The 20,381-nt window shown below is 42.0% G+C and overlaps 1 protein-coding gene across 3 annotated transcripts in view; it reads left to right on the top strand.

Moving 5' to 3' along the window:
• The first annotated feature begins 7,906 nt into the window (after nt 1-7,906).
• The window catches only part of TC2N (tandem C2 domains, nuclear), a 43,608-nt gene continuing 31,133 nt past the window's right edge, over nt 7,907-20,381 (top strand). For 2 of the 3 annotated variants that reach the window (XM_048485208.1, XM_048485210.1), the window contains exon 1: nt 7,907-8,457. The gene's annotated coding sequence lies outside the window, so the exon portion shown is untranslated. The remainder of the gene's footprint in view (nt 8,458-20,381) is intronic. The other variant, XM_048485209.1, reaches the window with a different exon arrangement.

Below are 20,381 nucleotides of genomic sequence, written 5' to 3'. Positions count from 1 at the left end.
GACAAATGAACATCTCTGTTGCTAGCTACAAGTGCCACCCTGTGCAGTAGTTTCCTCTGAACAGCACAGCAAACAGATTAACTCTGAATCATGCACATAATTGCTGAAAGACTGCTTTGAATTCAGGCAGATATGCAGAACCAAGTGTTCCAATACAGCTCCTACACAGAATATTAGTGCTAATTTATATCCCATGGCAAAAAAGGTAAAAACCAAAATGATTCTAAAGATAGACTTGTAGAGTCAGTTTTAGTTCTATAAATAGGAATGGATGGTTATCAGAGGTTCCAGGAATGTTTAGTCCGCATTCACTTCAACTGGAATAGTTAATCTGTAAGCAGCTGTAGTGGCTAAAAGATGGAGCTGCAAACCAGGAAGTAACATAAAACCAACTTGTACTGAGTCAGGCCATTGGACTGTTTACTCAGATTGTCAACAGCTCTCCAGGGATCTCAGGCAGCTGTCTTTCACATAACCTGTTACTTAAACCTCTTGAACTGGAGATGCCAAGGATTGAACCCGGGACCTTCTGCATGCAAAGCAAATACTTTACTACTAAGCTATGGCACCTCCCCAAGTCCCCTCAGTCATATTGTTACCTCCCCAAGAAAATAGCCAAAATATTTTCTTGAGTCAAGTTACATGACTACACTGGCTCCAGGTCAGGACGCAGAGACCAGTGTAGCCCAGAAGCCCCTATGACTCGCAAATGCGATTTTATTGGTTTCCAAATAGGTTTTGTCCCCTGATCTGCTCTGTCAAATATGTATTATGCTTCTTGTGTTAGGTCTAGTATGCCCTGCTTAAGTTTAGCCTTGGTTAAGTAAAGTGTCATTTTAGGTAAACTGTATTGGAAAAACGTAATGGCTTAGAATGGTGAATATTAGAGGCACAAGGAAGTTGGCTCTGGAATTCAGTTCGAGCCAACACCCAGCCGACTTCCCAGGTGAAACAAAGACCCGCTTTGGTTTTGCAAATCGAGTCTGATGTCAGCGCCCAGAGCTCCCAGCCATTGGAGAACGTGTCCAGGATCGCCATTAGGATCGGTTTAAACTCTCTTTTGTTACTGGACTGAGGCGCGGGAGCCTCAGGTCATAACTCAAGGAAACAGCCATCTGATAACATAGGTAACTGGGTGCGGTAGCGAGCCCACCCAGATTCTCTGAATGCACCTTCTCCGCTCTCCTTTCAGCACCATTGCGAAGTCTCGCGGGAAGATGCTTGACAGCGGGATTTCGTGATCCCATTCACAAAAGTTGTAATTGTATCTTTCTTTTGTAATGATGTTTCTTTATTGGTGTTCGGTAAGGGACCTGCCCCCTTTACCTGCCCCTTTCCCCGCTTTGATGTTTGTGAATAAAAGTTCTTGCGCTTGGTTACAAGAGCGCAATTCTCCTGCCCGAGCTGTCACCACCGCTTCCGAATAAAATACTTTGCCTTGAAGAAACATTGGGTTCCTGCGCCTCAATATGTTGCTGAGCTGAAATCACTTATTGTTACCCGAGCAGCAGCGGTAACAATATAAGAAACAAGTAAGCCCTTTAAACACCCTAATATGCATCAGGAATTATTGGGGCAGGGGTACCCCTCAAATTTCTATTTAGGTGCTATATTTTCTAGTGTTTTTTTATTTTCAGGAACCAAAGATTCATAGTTTTGTGCTACTGCAACAGAAATGTTGTGTTTAGGAAAGTTGGTGATAGGATTTCCGTCCCTGGAGACTAGACTAGGGCTGGTTCCAGGTTTTCGTGTACTCTGGGCTTCAGAATATACCCTGGGTCCTTTTTCCCTTTCCCCTCCAGCCCCGTTCCCTCCCATTTGGCCCCTTCTCATCTACCTTTACCCTTTCTTCTTTAACCATTTCTGTTTCAATTTGATTACTCTGGTAGAGATGTGGCTTTGTCCATTGCAGTTTGTCAATTGCAGTACATTTAAAATTCTGCAGAAATAACCCAAGATATTTGGAGTGGGGGGAATCTTCTGTTCCTTCTCCACTTCCATTCTGATTCATGACTTCATTTAATAAGACATTTACAGCTGAGAAATAATTTCCATCATTCTGTATGATAAAGTCCATATTACTTTTCTTTGTAAAGACTTCAGCCATTTTAAATCAGTAGTCTGCAAATGACTGTTTCCAGTTGGAGAGGGCATAACAGCATCCCATGGTGCTACAGTATCACTTCTGGCTGCATAAGGAAATGATCTCATCACACTGCTGGATCGAGTCTAGATGCCCCTTGTAACTGTAGGATGCAATAGCCCCGAGGCTTATTCAGTTGCCCAATCTGCCCCTGTTCTCTGGCATTCGGAACAGAGGTAGGGTGGAATGTAATGAACAGGAAGAGAGCTGGAACTAGTTTGATGTTAGAATCCAAGGACTATAATGGATTTCCCACGTTAGTGTAGGTGCAGGAAAACAACACCATCTGGTGACTTGGCTCACCTGCATCCTCTGCCTAAATGATGAGCTTCCCAAATTTCCTTCCTCCATTGAGCATTGTGAGTCTGGGGTTTTTTTTCCAGATCAGTGAGAATATTTTTAAAGATTTTTTTTTGCACTTTCACACTGTTGGAGAGAGACTGATGCCTCACCTAAACCCTATACTACACTGGCTCATCAGGCATTGCCTACATATTATTTATTTACTTCCTGTCCTTCCATCCTAGAACTCCAATGGCACACATAGGGCTTCATGGAAATCCCCCATGGAGGTCCAACCCAGACCTGGATCATTTTAGCTTTATCAAGGTTGATGTATCAGATGTTACTCCAACATTCCTGGAGAGCTTAATACAAATCCAGAGGGATTCATGTTCCTCTCCATAAAGTGTCAATGCTTCCCTAGTACAATGACTCTTGGGGACCTATCAAACTCACCTTGAAGGTCAGATACTGCTAGTTTATCAGAGCAAGATGTCCATATCAATTAACACAACGGGGAATCCCACTGTAGTAAAGAAGTTTTCTTAATTCTGCTATCAGTCCAAGCCCAGTGTGTTCTTTTCCAAAAGAGTTCATGTGGCAACCTGACTGTTTCACACTTCAGGTATGAAATTATTGTTATTCTTGAGTATAGATTTGTACTCACAAACATCCTCCGCGGAGGAAGCTATGCCAGATGTCAAACATTGTAGGTCATGACCTGGACTGTTTGTTAAGGTGGTGCTATGGAAATAATAAAAATAATTGCAAAGTCAGATGGACACTTTCCAGTACAAAACCTTTCCTTTTCCTGAAACAGGTTTTTTTGTCCTGAGCCAATGAAGTCACTGGAAAAACTATTGAACAGAATCTAGATGAATTGAAAATTTTATTGTCACAAAGACAAGAAATGGAAAACATTGGACCTTTCAAAACAGATTAGTGATAGATTATTATATTTGCACTTAGTTTTCTGCTTTGTTCTCAAGTTAACTCAATACAATGGCTCATTGTGCTTGTTTTACAATGTGTGAAATTCATAAGCACTGGGTAAGATGTCAATTGTGAGTGAGTCAAAGCTACTTTTCTGCCTATGCCAGTGGTTAGAATGTCAGGCTGGGATCTGGGAGAGTAAGGTTCAAATTGATGAAAGCTTGTTGGGGGAGCTTGGGCCAGCCAACCTTTTCTCAGCCTAATTTATGTCAAGGGATTGTTATTCTGAGAAAAGGAAGGAGGTGGAATGTTGTTGTAAGACACTTTGGGCTGACACTGGTGAAAAAGCAGGGTATAAATAACTACACTGATCCAAATACATCCCTAATCTGGAGACTGTGAAACTATGGTGCCATCTAGCAAACGGTTCTCCTGGGAGATTTAACAGTAAAAATGCATTCCCTGTGAATTCCCTGTGCATTCCCTGTGAATTGGTCTAGGTCAGGGGTCTGCAACTTGTGGCTCTCCAGATGTTCATGGACTACAATTCCCATCAGCCCCTGCCAGCATGGTCAATTGTCCATGCTGGCAGAGGCTGATGGGATTTGTAGCCTATGAACAACTGGAGAGCCGCAGGTTGCAGACCCCTGGTCTAGGTGTTTGGCGGGTCTCACACTATTGATAGCAGCTGATGCTAATGTGGAGTCACTTTGTGTAGTCATCTTCAGACATGGGTGAAAACAGAGATGATGGGCCTGGTGTAGCTGCTGCCACATGGAAACTTCTTTCTCGTCCTCTCCATGAAAACCATAGTGTTTGAGCTTATTTTAAATCACGTTTTGCTGCTATTTTGCTTTGAGCAGGTCCCTAAGCTGATATCTGTTGCTGTGATGGTCAGAAGATTCCACGCTCTTTTGTTCCTGTTCAAGGTTGACCAATCAGATTCAAAAGACTGAATGGAATACTGAATTGAAAAAAGGACTAACTCTGGGGGTCCAACAGTCAACAATAAACAGGCAAAAAGAGGAGTTTGGGGTCTAAAGACAGAAAGAATAAGGAGTTTGTCAAGAGACTGACTTGCCTAGCAGTCTCTTATGTATTCGGAAACACCGGTACTGGCTTCGGCCTTGTCAAAATCATGAAAGCTTCTCTTCTCTCTCTGACAACCTGAGATCAAGCTGACTGGAGCTTCAAAAAACAAAATAAGGAAAAAGGGAGGCTGACACAGGTGCTGGTCAGACCATTAAGGCTAGTGGTTTCATAGTTAAATAACCCAGGAGGGATTTTGGCCTACACATACCATCTTGTCAGTGTGACGACCTAAGTATGGGAGAATGTGCTCACTTGATTGGGCTGCAGAGTATAAAGTCTCAATTATGGCAATTCACCTGATTAGTTGGGTCACCTGGTTAGCAATGCACCTGATTGGTTCACATCATTTACTATTTGGTTAGTCAGCTACAATCATGCCAATGTGTTGTCGAAGGCTTTCATGGCCGGATTCAACTGGTTGTGGTGGGTTTTCCGGGCTGTGTGGCCGTGGTCTGGTGGATCTTGTTTCTAACGTTTCGCCCACATCTGTGGCTGGCATCTTCAGAGGTGTATCACAGAGGGAAGTCTGTTACACACTTCAGAGGTGTATCACAGAGGGAAGTCTGTTACACACTGTTACACACTGACAAAGTATGTCAGTGGCCCCTTCCGCACACGCAAAATAATGCGTTTTCAAACCACTTTCACAACTGTTTGCAAGTGGATTTTGCCATTCCGCACAGCTTCAGAGAGCACTGAAAGCAGTTTAAAAGTGCATTATTCTGCATGTGCGGAATGAGCCATTTGGAAGGATTTTTCATTCAAGCTTTGCTCTTATCTGGATTACTTCTGACTTTGGGACACCTCTTGATTCTGGGTTAGGCCAGAGTACCTGTTTTGGTACTCAGGTAACATCTGGATCCAGAGACCAATGCTTGTAAGCGTGCTCAAGTTAGATATGCACCTTTACTATTTTATCATAACTTTTCACTGTTCAAATATTGTATATTCAATTAATGCACATTCTTCTCATAGAGTATTTTAAGTATACTTTGCGGTATTCTTGAGTTTTGAGATTTCATTTTTAATCCTGTGCTTTAGGCCTTGTAAGGTATACCTTCCAGAATAAAACTAACAGTTGATCAGGTATAGTAACATTACAGGAAGGAGTGGGTGGTGAGATGGATAGAAATCCTCTAATCTAAGGAACTTATTATTGGCAAAGTGGTATAAAATAACAAGAGAACTGTCTGAATCAGGGTTGTGACCAGTGGCCTGTGGGTCTCCTGTTCACTGGTTAGGGATGAAGAAATACGATGATGCATGGAAGCAGTGTATGCTTTCCCATTACCGTTAAAATGAAGGTTAACAAGCCAACTATCTGACCTGGGCACGCATGCCAACTTGCTCAAAACCAACCTGTGTTTCAGAACAGAAAGTGGTTTGAAAAAGGATTCATGCATCATTTCACTCTGCTCCCAAGAAGGGAAGCATATTTTTCCTTCCATTTTCAGGGAAGCATATCCATTTTATCATCATGTAACCCCACAAGGTGGGTTAGGCAGAGACAGTAACTGGTCCAGGGTCTCCCAGGAAATGTTCAGGCCTTAAAACATACATTTCTTGTCTACATAGAAGTTCCTTAGTGGAAGTTAAGACCAACAGTTATTCCTGGGTCGAAAATATGCAAAACACTGTTTTAGATTGGTATATAGACCTGTTCATAGCTTGGCTCCCACTAATCACAGGTGTCAAACTCGCGGCCCTCCAGAGGTTATGGACTACAATTCTCATCATCCCCTGCCAGCGTGATGCTCAAAGCAAAGTGCCAATTCTGTCTTTTCTCCACCTCACTGGAGCAAGATACACTTCTGAAGAGCCCAGAATATATGACCTTTGTGTCTTCAGGAAACACCTATTCAGAACTAGCTGCCTTTGTCATTGGAAGATTTGTAGTTTGGGAACTCTTAACATTTTTTTTATTGGTCCCAATCCCAGTGGTACCTATTTTGCAGTTGCAGACTTCCCCCAGCAGCCATTTCTGTGGTTATGCCCATGACCATTCTCAACATTTAACTGCCCACAGGTTCAACAAGGCTGGTGATCATAGTGTAGAATCTCCACATTGGGCACCTTGAACTTCACAGTCATTTGTTTTCATCAGTAGCACTCACAGCTGTCAAATAAGTCAGATGAAAGATAGAAAGGGTAGAAGTTACAACCAAATAATGTTCCCAAAACAATACTAACTGAAATACAAGGTGAGTAAATAAGAAAGGTACACTTTCTGGCTATTTTTAAAAGGCTTTTTTTCTATTTAGTAATGCTATTTTTTATTATACAACTTCCTTATTTTGGGTCTTGCCATATATTTGTCAATATGGCTTATTGCCACACAATTGAACCTTGGGGTTGAAACTAGAGAATGCTGATTACATCTTTAGACCGTGAGATAGAACCACAGGCGCCATTTCAGGTTTCGGTGAGATGAAGTCGTAGATCCACCTCAGAGCCAAAGGCCCATTCCTGAACATTCAAGAATCACAGTGTTGAACAGTGGCGGTATTGACTGTTTTTACCGGCTTCAATAGGTTGGAGTTTTTGAGTCTGCTTTGCTAACAGTAAGACCTTCTTCAATCTTCCATTGGACGAAGAGGTATGTTTCACTGGTGGAAGCCTCAGCTCGCTAAAGGAAAAACTCTGCTGTTTAGAGGCATGGAGTCATTCAATCCAATCTAACCCAGTTCTAGCAACACATTTGTCATTTTTTTGGGGGGGGGGGAACTAGAAGTTGGTGCCAACAACATGAATATTAATTACACATTTAATTGTGGCCTCAGCCAATGAGTTAGGGAGATGTGAATGGTTCTGAGAACAACCACATGAGGTCTGAAATGGAGAGTGGGGAAGGCTGTTCCTTACACTCCCATTGTCCCCATTGTAACTATGTGGATGCAAATGACAATCCCTGTGGAGGAATCCTCCTCAAACTCTGGTTGCAACCCTGGTTGTGGAGCACAGAATGTGTTCATGTTATATCTAAGTGGCCAATGGACTTCCTCGCCTTGGCCTTTTGATTGGGAGAGACAAAAAAACAAATAAACCGAAGGAACACAAGTGGAAGCCCATTTTTAAGGCCACGTGCCCAGAAACAGAGGCTCTTAAAGCCAGGCTAGCAGATGCGATTTAAAGATAACTGGCCGAGTGGGGCCACCACACCCATCCATTGCAAGCTTGTAAATTCCATTATTTGCACAACACAAACGAGCCTCACTTTAGGACCCATAGGAAAGGCTTTGAAAAACGTCAAGGTAAGGAAGAAGAGCTGCATGCCTTCGACCTCGCTTCAAGCAGGGAGAGGAACACCTGCGCATACTGGCAACCTTTGTTTTTTTAACAAGAATTAGAAGATAGACAGACGGGGGTGGGGGTCTGCAAGCAATAGGTGAGCCAAAGTGTGAGAGCCGAGGAGACTCCATGGAAGCACCGCGACTGGCCGGAAGATCCAGACCAAAACATTTACGGAACCCAACCGAGGCGAGCTTTCAGTAGGAAAGAGACCTTCGGGGACCCCTTTGGCGCAGGCGCAAGAAAAAGCAGCGCGTCTTTGCAAACTACGTGGCCGGAGTATCCCCAACAGACCAAGAGTGCAGAGTTCGGGAACGGGTTACCAGCGGCTTCAAACTTTTTTGTTGTGCCGGAAAGGAGCCACTAAGACCCTTGATTGACAGCAATGCTCTTGGCGAAAGTGGGCCTTACTTCTGAGTAAGCACATGTGAAGGAAAGGAGCAGAATGGGCCACGCTGTCGGTATGGAAAGCAGGAGGCGGCGGCAGCAGCCCCAGGCGTAACCGCGGGACCTTTTCAAGCGGCAGGGACATCCCGGCTGAAAGTTTGCAGGTGGAGTCGGAGTGTGAGGCGGGGCGGTTCCCTTCGGGGGCGGAGCTGGGAGCGTCTGCCTGGAGGGCTTGGACTTCGCTGCGGGTGGCTCTTTTGCTGCAGGACCGGCCTGGAGGAAGGCAGGGATGGAGGAGGAAGGGGACTGATCGACGACGGCCCCTTGCTCAGGTAGACCCATTCTCTGGACTGGAAGGGGTGGTGGTTTGTACCTGGGGTCGGGTCAGGAAGAGGTGCCGGGCGAGGGTGCCACACCTGCTGGGGATTTATACGCGTCGTGTCCTGAAAGGAGACCTGCAGAAGGTGGTGGCAGGCGCGCCCGGCATGCCAACTGCTGCTTTTTTCCCTGCAGAAGAGTGACTTGATGCTCTGCTTTATCCTCTCGAAAAAGCGGTGGGTTTGAAGTTTTCACTTCCTCGGATTGGTTTTGGACTTGACGTGATCAAATGCAGTTCTCATACTAGTTGATTTGCTAGCTTTAAAATAAATACTTGTCTCTTTGTGTGTGTGTTTTTTCCCTAATGTAAGCCGCTATAGTTGTTGCACAGCATCATCAGACGTGTGTAAGAATGAATATCCGTATTGTAACAGATGCTTGTACGTTGTTCATCATCGGGTTGTGCTGATGTTGCGTCTGGCTGCCACGTGTTATTTGAGATGGGTGCAAATCAAAGAGGAAGGGGTTTGAAGCTGAGCCTTATCCCCCTCTTCATTTATACCCTACCTTTGTTGCTGAGACTCAAGGTGAATTGCAAAATCTGAAAAGCAATTTAGATACAAAGAACTCCAATAAGCAGTGTATTAGGACTAGGATTACAGTTAGAAACTGCATATAGCACAGTTAGAAACTGCATATAGCACTTCCCACTGTCCAGAATGTACTACTAAATCCATGTAAGGTAACTAAGAAAAGTGTAGGTATTATTCATTCCTCCATGCTAACCATTAATAACGTTCTTAATAGTGAATGTGGTGTGGTCTGACAAAGTAGTGATCCCTGTGTTCCTTAAAAACTAGGAACCCGATTAAAAAAATGACGACATTGCCTGAAATTGGGAGCATTTTAATTGAGCTATGTCACATTTCTGCTCTTGAGTTTAAACAAAACTAACTTTCTTTAGGTTGGGGCCTAGCACTATGAATTTTGGTACACTGATTTTGATACACTGGTCAAATGACACTTTAGTTAGAGATTACCTCATCCCCTGGCTGATTAATGTTCTGTAAGCAACCAATTAGAAATATTCAAGAGCATACAGATATTCCAAGTCCTATTTCCCTGTACCACATGTGTTTATTTTCAAAGCCACAAGAAAACACCTCCTTCAGGACAAAACACTAAGATTTAGCCTTTGTAGTAAGAAAGATGGGCAATGGAAGGTGGGTGAGAGTGCTCAGCAAAAGTCCATATCAGTATATGTTCTGCTTCTTGCATTGAACTTATATGTGCTGAATTTGTTTCGTTTATTTAAATTGTTTTAATCACTAGAGGTTTATATTTGTATTATATGCACAAATGGAAAGAGAAAGAACACTTAAAATATATTCAGATCCCTTTAAATCAAAAGAAACTAATGTTTATATATGCTTCAAAGAATGGGGGTGGGTGGGTTTAGAGACTATTTGGTGTTATGTAGACTGTGCAGATACAGAATTGCATAAGTTTTCCATCAGTGCAGCATTTGTGAATTCATCTCCAGTGCTATCAGTGTAGCAGTTACCTTGATTATTGTGCTTATTTATTTATTGTTTAAACTTCTAACCTGCTTTTCCATATTACAACAGGCTTAGAGCAGCTATCATCAATATTATAAATTCTGATAAAACCAGCATAACAGTAAAATCTGGCATCTTAAAATAGTACTAACCTGTGAAGGAGGAACACCTAGAATTACAGTACCCCCTCATATACCCGCATTAGATAATAACCAATAAAAATAAGAGGAGCGAAGAGAGGCCAGCTAGAGATGGATAAAAACATTGGTGCCCTCAACCATTGGCCCTGTCAAACTGCAGTATATCAGGATATGGGTAAAACATTTTATCTGCATAGTCCTGAGTGGCATTTCTTTATCACACTCTAGCTCTGTGGTGGCGAACCTTTTGCACTCCAGATGCTATGGACTACAATTCCCATCAGCCCCTGCCAGCATGGCCAATTGGGGGCTGATGGGAATTGTAGTCCGTAACATCTGGAGTGCAAAAGGTTCGCCACCACTGCTCTAGCTTGACTCCTGTGAACTTGCTTATCTTGATGCTGTTAATCTCTAAGAACTCAGGAAGGCATCGGCCCAGTGAACTTTTTGAGGGTTGAGGTGATCTATTCAAGCAAACCAGTCTAATTTTGTTTCAGATAAAAGTATGTAGTTGTCAAGCAGTATTGCTTCTCAGTTGTTCAAATTAGCAAGGGAATTCACCTTATGTAAATAATATTAGCTTGTTAACCACCATCGCAGGCATCTTTCATTCAAAATTCCCCTGGGGGAAGTTGCAATATCGGAACGTTCTGTCCCTGTACCAGACCATGCTGTTGCACATATTCTCTGAGCCACCTGGCTCCTTGGGTGTGCTTAAGTATGTCCAGCCATTTGATGTAACTCAGTAAAATCTGTTGGTTCAGTTTGAACTAGCCCTGTGACTTTCTTTATGTTTTCAGCACATACCCATCTCAATGTGTTTTACAAAAAGAGCTCCTGGGTGCTTTATTACATCGACTGGGACGTCTAGTGCGTTGGATTCTTCAAGTGTTGAGGGATTTATGTATTTGCTTTTTAATGATTTTCCTGATTCAATAATACTGTTTATTTAAATAAAGTGCAAATACAATTTTGTACGGACCACCCTTTATCTAAAAATATACATGTTGTCACTTATTCAGTTCAGAGAATTACTCCATCAAGAGAGGAGAACCTTAGTTGCTTATGAAAAATCTCATGTGCAACCATAGATTTTGTCGAAGGCTTTCATGGCCGAAATCACTGGGGTGCTGTGTGGTTTCTGGGCTGTATGGCCATGTTCTAGCAGCATTCTCTCCTAAGAATTCTCTCCTAAGGAGAGAATGCTGCTGGAACATGGCCATACAGCCCAGAAACCACACAGCGCCCCAACCATAGATTGCCCAGTTCATCTGTGACTGTAAAGTTTGCCTTGGATCCACTTCACCATTTCTGTGGAGAACAATTTTTGCCTGCCCAGTGTAACACTCCTTCCCTGATAGCAGGGAGGAAAGAAGGTTGTGCTCTGTGGGCAGGAATTGTTCTCTCTGTAGAAAATTAAAAAAGAAGAAGAGTTTGGATTTATACCCTACCTTTCTCTCTTGTGAGGAGGCTCAAGGTGGCTTACAAACTCTTTTCCCTTCCTCTCCCCACAACAGACACCTTGTGAGGTAGGTGGGGCTGAGAAAGTTCCGAAGAACTGTGACTAGCCCAAGGTCACCTAGCAGGAATGTAGGAATATGAAAACACCTCTGGTTCACCAGAGAAGCTTCTGTCAGGTGGAGGAGTGGGGAATCAAACCTGGTTCTCCAGATTAGAATCCGCCTGCTCCTAACCACTACACTATGCTGGCTCTTAGTGTGTGAATAGTTTCTCAGCCTACCTTGTCCTATTGGGTTGGTGTAATATACAGAGTTGGCCATAATTAGTACTTAGATATGAGACCACCAAGGATGACTGGTGTTGACAGAGGAAGAGAATATCAGACCTCAGCTACTCATCTCTTTCCTGAAAACCCCATGGTCCTATGGTCCCCATGAGTTGGTTACAGCTTGATGGTACACAATTGTTATTAGTGGGTGTTGATAGCGTTAAGCTATCCAAGAAAGAAGCGCTCACAGCTACTAAAAGATTGAATTTTTAAAATAATTTATATTTTTCTAGAATTATTGTTGCCCTGTAGCTTTTTGAATTTTGATCTTTTAAGTATAATTTCCACCCATAGTTTTCATGTCTTCATTTTAAAGTCATAGGTAACTAAAACCAGTGCCTTCTCTGGGTAAGCAAACTGCTTTTCACCTGGCTTTCAATTGCATCAAAGTGCTCAAGTCACGAAACATAATAGATTCATTCACTCCTGTTTATCATATCTGCCATTTCCTTTACATGCTTCCTTATCCAGCTAAGTGAGTGGATTTGCCAGTCACAGAAACAGCGCTGTCCAAAAAATAACTGCAGGATATAAACTCGGCCCTTGCCCTATCACAGCATTTAAAATTTGTATTCAGTACAGATTTAAAACTAGGCAGAATCATGGCCTTTTTAGTGTATTCGGTTAATTTTTGTGGTATTCCATCCGGTTCAGGATCCAGTCAGTATAATTAATGTGTGGATAGTAGTTTCAGAAGCATAACAACTTTGGACTCTCTTGCTCTATTATTGATTTTTGCATTCTGGAACTTTTAACTGGCATTCTTGTTTCTGAGTTGCTATGTATATTAAGAGAGCCTGGTTTATTGCTTCACTCTATTAAATTCCATCTACTTAGTGAGCAATAGTACTTTTTTATGGTCACTCTACTCAGTCAAGTCTTCTACTTTAGTTTCAATTTCCTGTGCTTCCATGTACTTTAAGTTCTGTTTGACATTCTTGGTGTTAAAATCTCTGCTGATGACTACCAAAGCTGGATTGTTGGATTATGCCACCCTGTTTTTCTAGCTTTTCCATTTAGAAATACAGTCCAGGGAAGTGCCTGAAAGACATTGTAGTATTAGATGTTAGTCAAAAATGTCACTTAAAACAAATTTTAGCTCTTTTCCCACTGATGTGAATGTGTAAACAACTGTTGGGAATATGCTTTTGATGTGTTTCCTGTTGGATGATGATCGTGTGGAAAGGTTAACTTACAATTCAGCTTGGCTGCACTGTACTGTGTAATTTTCATTTACTTTTATTCCTTTTATCAAAAGATCTCCCAAATTCAGGCTGTCTTTATCAGTTAACCAGTTGTGTTACTATCAGTGTTGTAGGGGGGAAAACTGGGGCCGGGGCAAAATGGCACCCCCTGTGCCCCACTTACTGTACTTAAAAGATGTAAAAGCAGTTAAAAAGCAGGTAAAAAGTTAAAAGAGCAGCCTGGCTCGGCTGCTGCTGGGCATCCGACCTCTGCTAGGCTGCTCCGAGCCACAGGGCAGCCCAAGGGGGAGGGGTGTGGGGGAGCGCTTGTCCGCCCCCCCTCCACGCTGCCGCCTGGGCCGTTTGTCCCCCCCACCCCATCTTGTGGGAGCACCACTTATGGTAACTATAATGCCATGATTAAATTCTGGCACAGAATGAAGAGAGCAGGGGGTGCACCCATGCTAGGCACAGCAATGCAAAAACAAATACATATTAGGGGTTGATAACAGACAATCACATGCCATTAAAAAATGTTCTACTTAGATCCAGCCAGCCATTCCAGCACCCGCCATGCGATGAACTGATTAATGTCGCACGGCCTGTTATTGATCCTCTCCAAGAATGCATTCTCTTAGAATTGGTTTTTTTAAAAAGGTGTGAAGCTTGTAGGATATTACAGGTCCTTTTCATTGGAAACCACTTTTAACTTGCTTGTTTTGGGGCAGCGGTATACAATTTTGTCTTTAGATGTGTAAATATGCTTACTTCCCTTACCTTTCAACGAATTTTTCTCTCCTTCCCAATGAAACTGACAGAGCTTTTCTTCCCCTTGTCTTCACCATGCATTTAGCAAATGGACTTAAAAGCAATTTCAGTTTTAGTTCTTTTTCATTTGAGCTGACTGTCCATTTTTTAAAAAGTGGCACATGGAGGTTTCTTTTTCATTTCTATGCTTACTTGTCACTTTTCTCTGTCTTTTTTAAAAAAGGCAAATGAATTTTCAGAGATACACATGACAATTCTGGAATGGGGAAGAGAAAGGTGGGTTCGTGCAATTACAGGCACCAGCCAATTAATGTATGATTTGGTGAATGCACAGTGGCTCAAATAATGCATGCTTTGTACACATCCTTCCAGCCTCCCAAGAAAGCTGGAGAAATAGCATTAATACTTGTAGCGCTTTTCAGTGGTCCGAAAATGGTTATTATTCTTAATGATTCTAAATTTTTGTAAGCTATGCCATTTCAAAGAAACAGACACATGAAAAATAAATGCAGGTAATAAATGCTTCATGTGACTTCGGCAGTTTTGTGTATCCCCAACAGAACTTCAGGCAGTACGTGACCTTCCTGATGCTACGCATACTTTTCTTCCGTGTTTTTCTTACAAGCTTCTCTGTATCAAACACAAAATTACTTCTTATGTGCTTTTTAATCGCTTTTAGGTCTTTACAATAGAACATATTTTACATTGTCAACATGTTTGAAAAGTAATGTCAATATGTTTATAAAGTATTTTCCAGTTTAATCCCAATCCTGTTTAAAATATTTTTCCACCTTGAGAAAGGGTTTACTGTCTCGCTGAAAGGGCAGCAGCTCAGACAGGTTAGGTAATAGGTATGCAAGGCCTGAACATTATGTTGTTAATGTAAGTGTTTTGCCACTACAGATGATTGACCTGTGACAAGTTCTCCCCTGCTGTAGCCTGACACCATCCTTGGTTGCTCCCCGTGGAGTCTGTAAATATTTAGTGTGGTGACGTCAATATGTATGGTATGTTTAGCTACATATTACAGAGGTAAGAGCTTGCTATGGGGCTGCTGTTTCCTGTGGCATCTCTGTGTTTCCTCAATGTGTGCTTCTGCTCTTACAATGCAATTCTAAACGGAGCTATTCCTCTCTAAACCCATGAATTTAGAAGGGTGCAGCTCTCCTTCAGTTTGAATTGTAAGAGGGCAATGCTAAACAGGTCTACTCAGAATTCTACTCAGATCTATACTGTGGCGCTTACTCCCAGGAAAATGCCCAGAGGATTGCACTATAAGTCTCCCAATTAGCATTAGCAGTGAAATGGCTACCCAGTTTTCTCAGTAATTTTAAGACTTCATTTCTAAGGGTCTTCCATTTCCCCTAGTGAGGACAGTGAAACCCTGTTACGTTGAAGGGGTGCTTGCAATTCTTATATGGTTAAAGTGCCAACTTGTGTTTAATCTTGATGGCATCCAATTGTAGAGCTGCGTTCAAAATCAAGTGACCGAAAGTTGGTAATCCATTGAATCTGATATTGATGACATGTGACATTCTTTATGACATGAAGTACTGTTATCAAGATTGAACTGCAGCCTATTTTAAAAAAATAAAACATTGACAACCTGAAGGGGAATTAGACAGAACTAACTCTCTTCCAGTTTTACAGGTCAGGTCTAGTAACTGCAACAACTCCCTGACTATCCATATTTAGTAGTCTTTAGCAGTGTTTCCTTTAAAAAGTCTTGCCTGGTGAACCATGGACTTGTTCACTGAGCTCCAGGGAATGAGACCTAGTGTCTGGAACCCCTACCCCGCATCCAGACTCTAACTCACTTTCTATTGTCTCCCCCAAGAGTTCTGCTTACTGACAAACCCCACCCCCTGCCTAATACTGGGCATGTCACTTGGCGCACACCACTGTCTCAATGAAAGTGCTGAAGACAGCTGAATGACAGTTAAATAGAGGTGGTGACTCCCCATAAGCCCCGCCTCTGAGAAGCCTGAGGCAAGCACACAGCCAGGACAAAGAACATCACACACACAAAAGCATTCCCAAGCCCTCAGAACGCAAACACACATTTGGCGAGGTGAGAGACTTTAGTGGGATATAAGGTCATAGAGTCCACCCTCCAAAGCAGCCATTTTCTCCAAAGGAGTTGACCTCTGTAGGTCTGGAGACCATTTATAATTCCAGGAGATCTCCAGGCCTCACCTGGAATTTGGCAACCCAGTGCACTGGGACAACAAAGAAAATGTCAAAATCTGCATAATTGTTCTTTCAACCATAGGGGCATAAAATATCTTCAGCTCTAATGCTTGAGGAGGAAGGTGTTTACAGAAGTTATGATGTTAGTAGAAACTGAATATTCTCCTAGTGTTTTCTTTCCTTGATGAAGATCATTACCAGGAATGTGAGAGGGAAGACATAAAACACTGTAACAGATAATTACACGATAAACAACCTAAAGAGGAAGTTATTTCCCAGCCAAAGACAGTTAGTGGCTTACTTGCATAACAAGGAGCTGCCATACCTTTTAAATTTTAGGTCAGGCTGATACTATGGTTGGATGTCTTCATAGGTGTTTCTGCAATGTATGGGGAGGGGGGAATCCTATGGTTAACGATTGCTCCAGTATGGCTTGTTCAGTAACAAGTGGTTTTTATAAAACGTGCATATAAATATTCAGTTCTATCCCTTCTGGTATCTTGTTATATAATGTAGTTAATAAAAATGCTTGATTTTGGGTGGGTTTTTAAAAACTCTTAATTACTTTCCTTAATTTATTTTTCTCTCTTCTTGTATAAATTACTGGAACTTTTAACTCGCTATGCTGTGCTGTGCTTTAAAAAAGTCATTATTATACTGTGTTCAATATAAAGATCCAAGAAGATGTATGAATTAATTTGCCACATCTTGCTGGGTCTTCTTATGTTGAATGCTCCGTGGGGTCCTAGTGCCCGCCTTCCCCCAATTCTCTTTTAGCGTCAGAGAACCATTTTTGTCAAAAGCATTTTGCCTTGCACTGTGAAAGATGGAACTTAGATAAAATAGCATTTATGTTGCTCCAGACAGCTGTCAAATACAAATACAAATACAATACCTTTAATGGCATATAAAAAGTGGTAAAATGCAAATTATGTTAAAACCAATTGACTAAAATTTACACAAAGGTTTCACCCTTGATCCAAGTGCCTTTGTTAAAAACCTGGCAACTGATTCAGTAGTGTTGGGATGATGGTCACTAAGCAAGTATGAAACTATTTCCTTGGCCTACTATCAGGACCTGCCATTTTCTGTCCCACCGAATAAAGAAACTACACAAACCTGTTCCCATGTGGAAAACTATGTATGGGTATTATTTGTTTTTGTTTGTTTTTGCTTTTCTTCAAAAATATATGTATTGATAGCAGCTTCCACTTTATTTACAAACCAGCCGCCTTGCTCCTGAGTAACATCTAATTCCTGGGTTCCATGTCAGAGTTGTTCATAGTCCAAACGTGATAAAACTCATGCATAATGATTTCGTTTTAGTAGATCTTTAGTACCCTTGCCCATGAGGGGATGGCGTGTTTTTGTAAAACTGCTTTTTAAAATGTATGTTACTTATAGTCCCACCTTTCTCACTGGGACTGAAGGCAGATTACACAGAGTGAGTCAATTCAAGCAACAGGATTGAGTAAACAATGAAATAATATTTCGGTTGGCGATCCAACCAGAAGTCTAAAAAATAGAACTGAAGCAAAGCATGGCTCATCAAATGATGCAGAATTACACAACAAGAGCCAACTTGATTATGTGTTGATGGCCCTTGAGGTCTCTTCCAACTCTACGATTCTATGAACTTACAGGAGTACCGTAGTACAGTAGTATACCGTAGTACAGACCACATTTTATTTTAGTAGAATGGCTGTTAAGTGTAGAGAAGGTGATTTCTTCTGGTGAGGTGGCATCTCTCAGGATTCCAGTTGCACCCTTCTGTGTTTAAACAACTGAAGGGAAAGTGACGTCATATAGTCAGATCTCATCAGGAGTCGAAAACTAAGCAGGCTCAGTAATTGGATGGAGGAGATCGCCAAGGAAGGCAATGGCAAGAAGTGTCTGGTTTTTGCTTGCCTTGAAAAAAACCCCTTTTGAGATTCCTGTTAGTTGTGACTTGATAGCACTTATGCTTAAACAATAAGAATTGTTTGAATTTTTTGTTAGGTTGGACTGTACTGTTCTCTCTGCAGGTGAAGAATAACGTGATTGCAGGTAGCATGAGGATTCCAGTTAGCCCAACGAAACTTAACTGGGAAAGACTAGATTTTTGCTTTGTGGTCATTTTGCTTCTCATTTTTTCTCTCCGTCAGCTCAACTGGAAGAATAGATTGTGGAAGAATTGATGAAACTCCGTCAGGCAGCCTCAACGGTAGTGTTGTATATAATGATCACAGTGAGGCTATCAGCAAGCTGAACCTAATAGAAAGGTGAAAGCACAAGATGTCTCACAGTCAGTATGAGTATTTAATATCTTGCTGGAAAGAGGAGATTATGTAAGAGAATCATAACGTGGATATTCACTTCAAGGGAATTAAGGAATAATCAGGTATTAAATGAAATGAGAGAATGCGGGTGTGGCAAATGCACACAGCCAGCAGCCACTCATGAGCTGCTATGCCCTTTGCGTCGTATGATATAAGCCAAAAAGAGCAGATGATACAAAATGGGGCTTCCTGTCTTTTCTTCCCAAACCTGTCTATTCCTCCTTTTACATTAGGATGCCAAGGAGAAGTTGAATAATGCATAATGCATACTGGTTCTTCTCTTCTTTGGCACTGTAGCAGGAGGCAGATTTTGCTGAGCCTATTTCCCTGTTCCTGTCACTGCTCACTAGATTCACAAATAAAGAAATCCCGTAAAACAAACACAAGCACTTCTGCCCCTCACTCCTTGTTGTTTTCTGGACAAAATATCCTAGGGGAAAACCGGTATCATACATACCAGGATGTTTCTATCTCGGATTCTCCCTCCGCACAGCAGCCCATCAGCGTGTTCAGGCCAGGAGGAAGAACTCCAAGTGATTACGCACTGCTCCCAGTTTAGTTTCATTTTCCTCGCCAACGTTGCCACGCATGCGTGAACTGTCCCATTTTTCCGACGTTCTGAATGGCTGCAGGTAGCGAGGCAGGAAAAATAAACCGGTCCGTCTCCCACGGTATTTGCATGGAAGCAGGATAGGCGCTTTTTTAAAAAAAAGAATCACCAATTTATCATTTTTTGAAAGCTGCAGGATAAGGGAAATTTTGCAGGGTGGGCCTTAGTTATGGCCAAACTGGGATGTTTCACCTCCTTATCCCAGGATATATGGTCCGTGCAGAAAATGCCCTTGACTCAAATGTTCTTTCCAGCTTGTGTAGCTATACAAGTATCCAAATACCTTTTGACTTTTCATACTTTGGTGTAAGGCATCAGTGCAGCATAATGTCTTTTTTCTGGCTAAAAACTTGTGTGTAAGCCTTGCAAAAGAGCAAAAATGTTGGTCCCTGACTTATTTGTGCTATAACATCACAATTGGCACCCCAGCCCATTAATACATTCATTTTCTAATGATGTGGCTTTTTTTTGTTTGTTTGTTTTTTGTTGACTCAGGAGTTTTAGTGTACAATTTTGATTGGTTGATTACTTGTGCTTTCATGTTGCATATGTTTGAGGTAGTCTTCTGGAACAATGTTGTTAGCGCATGCAGTGAATTAAATATTTGACGATTTTGTAGTTGCTCTGGGAAACTATGTAGTGTCAGACTGCTTGGTTTAGTCTTTGGAATGGTTCAGATACCTGTTGGTTAATCCATGTGTAGGTAGTATCTTGACCTGTTCATGATTTGCTGAATAAAGCATCAAAACTGCTGTTGGGAAGTGTGAACTGTCTGCATGGGTGGGCCAGGCCAGAGGTTCCTCCACATAGTTGCATCCTTGGGGACATTTGGATGCTCTCTAGCTTGATTCTGATATAATGTGAATTTGGGGGAATCCTTGGGCTTGCATTCTATCTCTTCTGCCATCAAAAATAGCCAACTACAACAAGCCATAGTTTGTTGTTCTGTTGGCACAAGCAAACTATGGTTTGTGCTTTCCCTACAAACTAGGATTCAAAACCATGGTTTAATCCTGGCTTTCACTGCAAGTACAAACCATAGTTTATGGGGAACAGAAATATCTTAATTGCCTATACAGTGGAACCTCGGTTAACTTTGCCATCGGTTTTCGTCGGCTTCCGTTTTCGTTGGTTTTTTTCAATGAGAAGTTGCCTCGGTTTCTGTTCAAATCGCATACTCTGGTTTTCATTGGTTTCGTCACAGGTGTTATTGTGCTAATTCTCGGTGGACACAAAATTACGACTTCCGCTGCTCCATTGCTTGCCAATGGGAGCCTCGGTAAGTGCCAATGAAAACTGAGGTTCCACTGTATTGAGGGGAGACTGTACAAGACGCAGAGAGCATGCAAATTGGTGGGCTGCTTGGGTTTGTTAATGTAT

Source organism: Sphaerodactylus townsendi, linkage group LG02 (assembly GCF_021028975.2).
Source record: "Sphaerodactylus townsendi isolate TG3544 linkage group LG02, MPM_Stown_v2.3, whole genome shotgun sequence".
NCBI lineage: Eukaryota > Metazoa > Chordata > Lepidosauria > Squamata > Sphaerodactylidae > Sphaerodactylus > Sphaerodactylus townsendi.
This window is presented reverse-complemented; position numbering and strand designations above follow the sequence as displayed.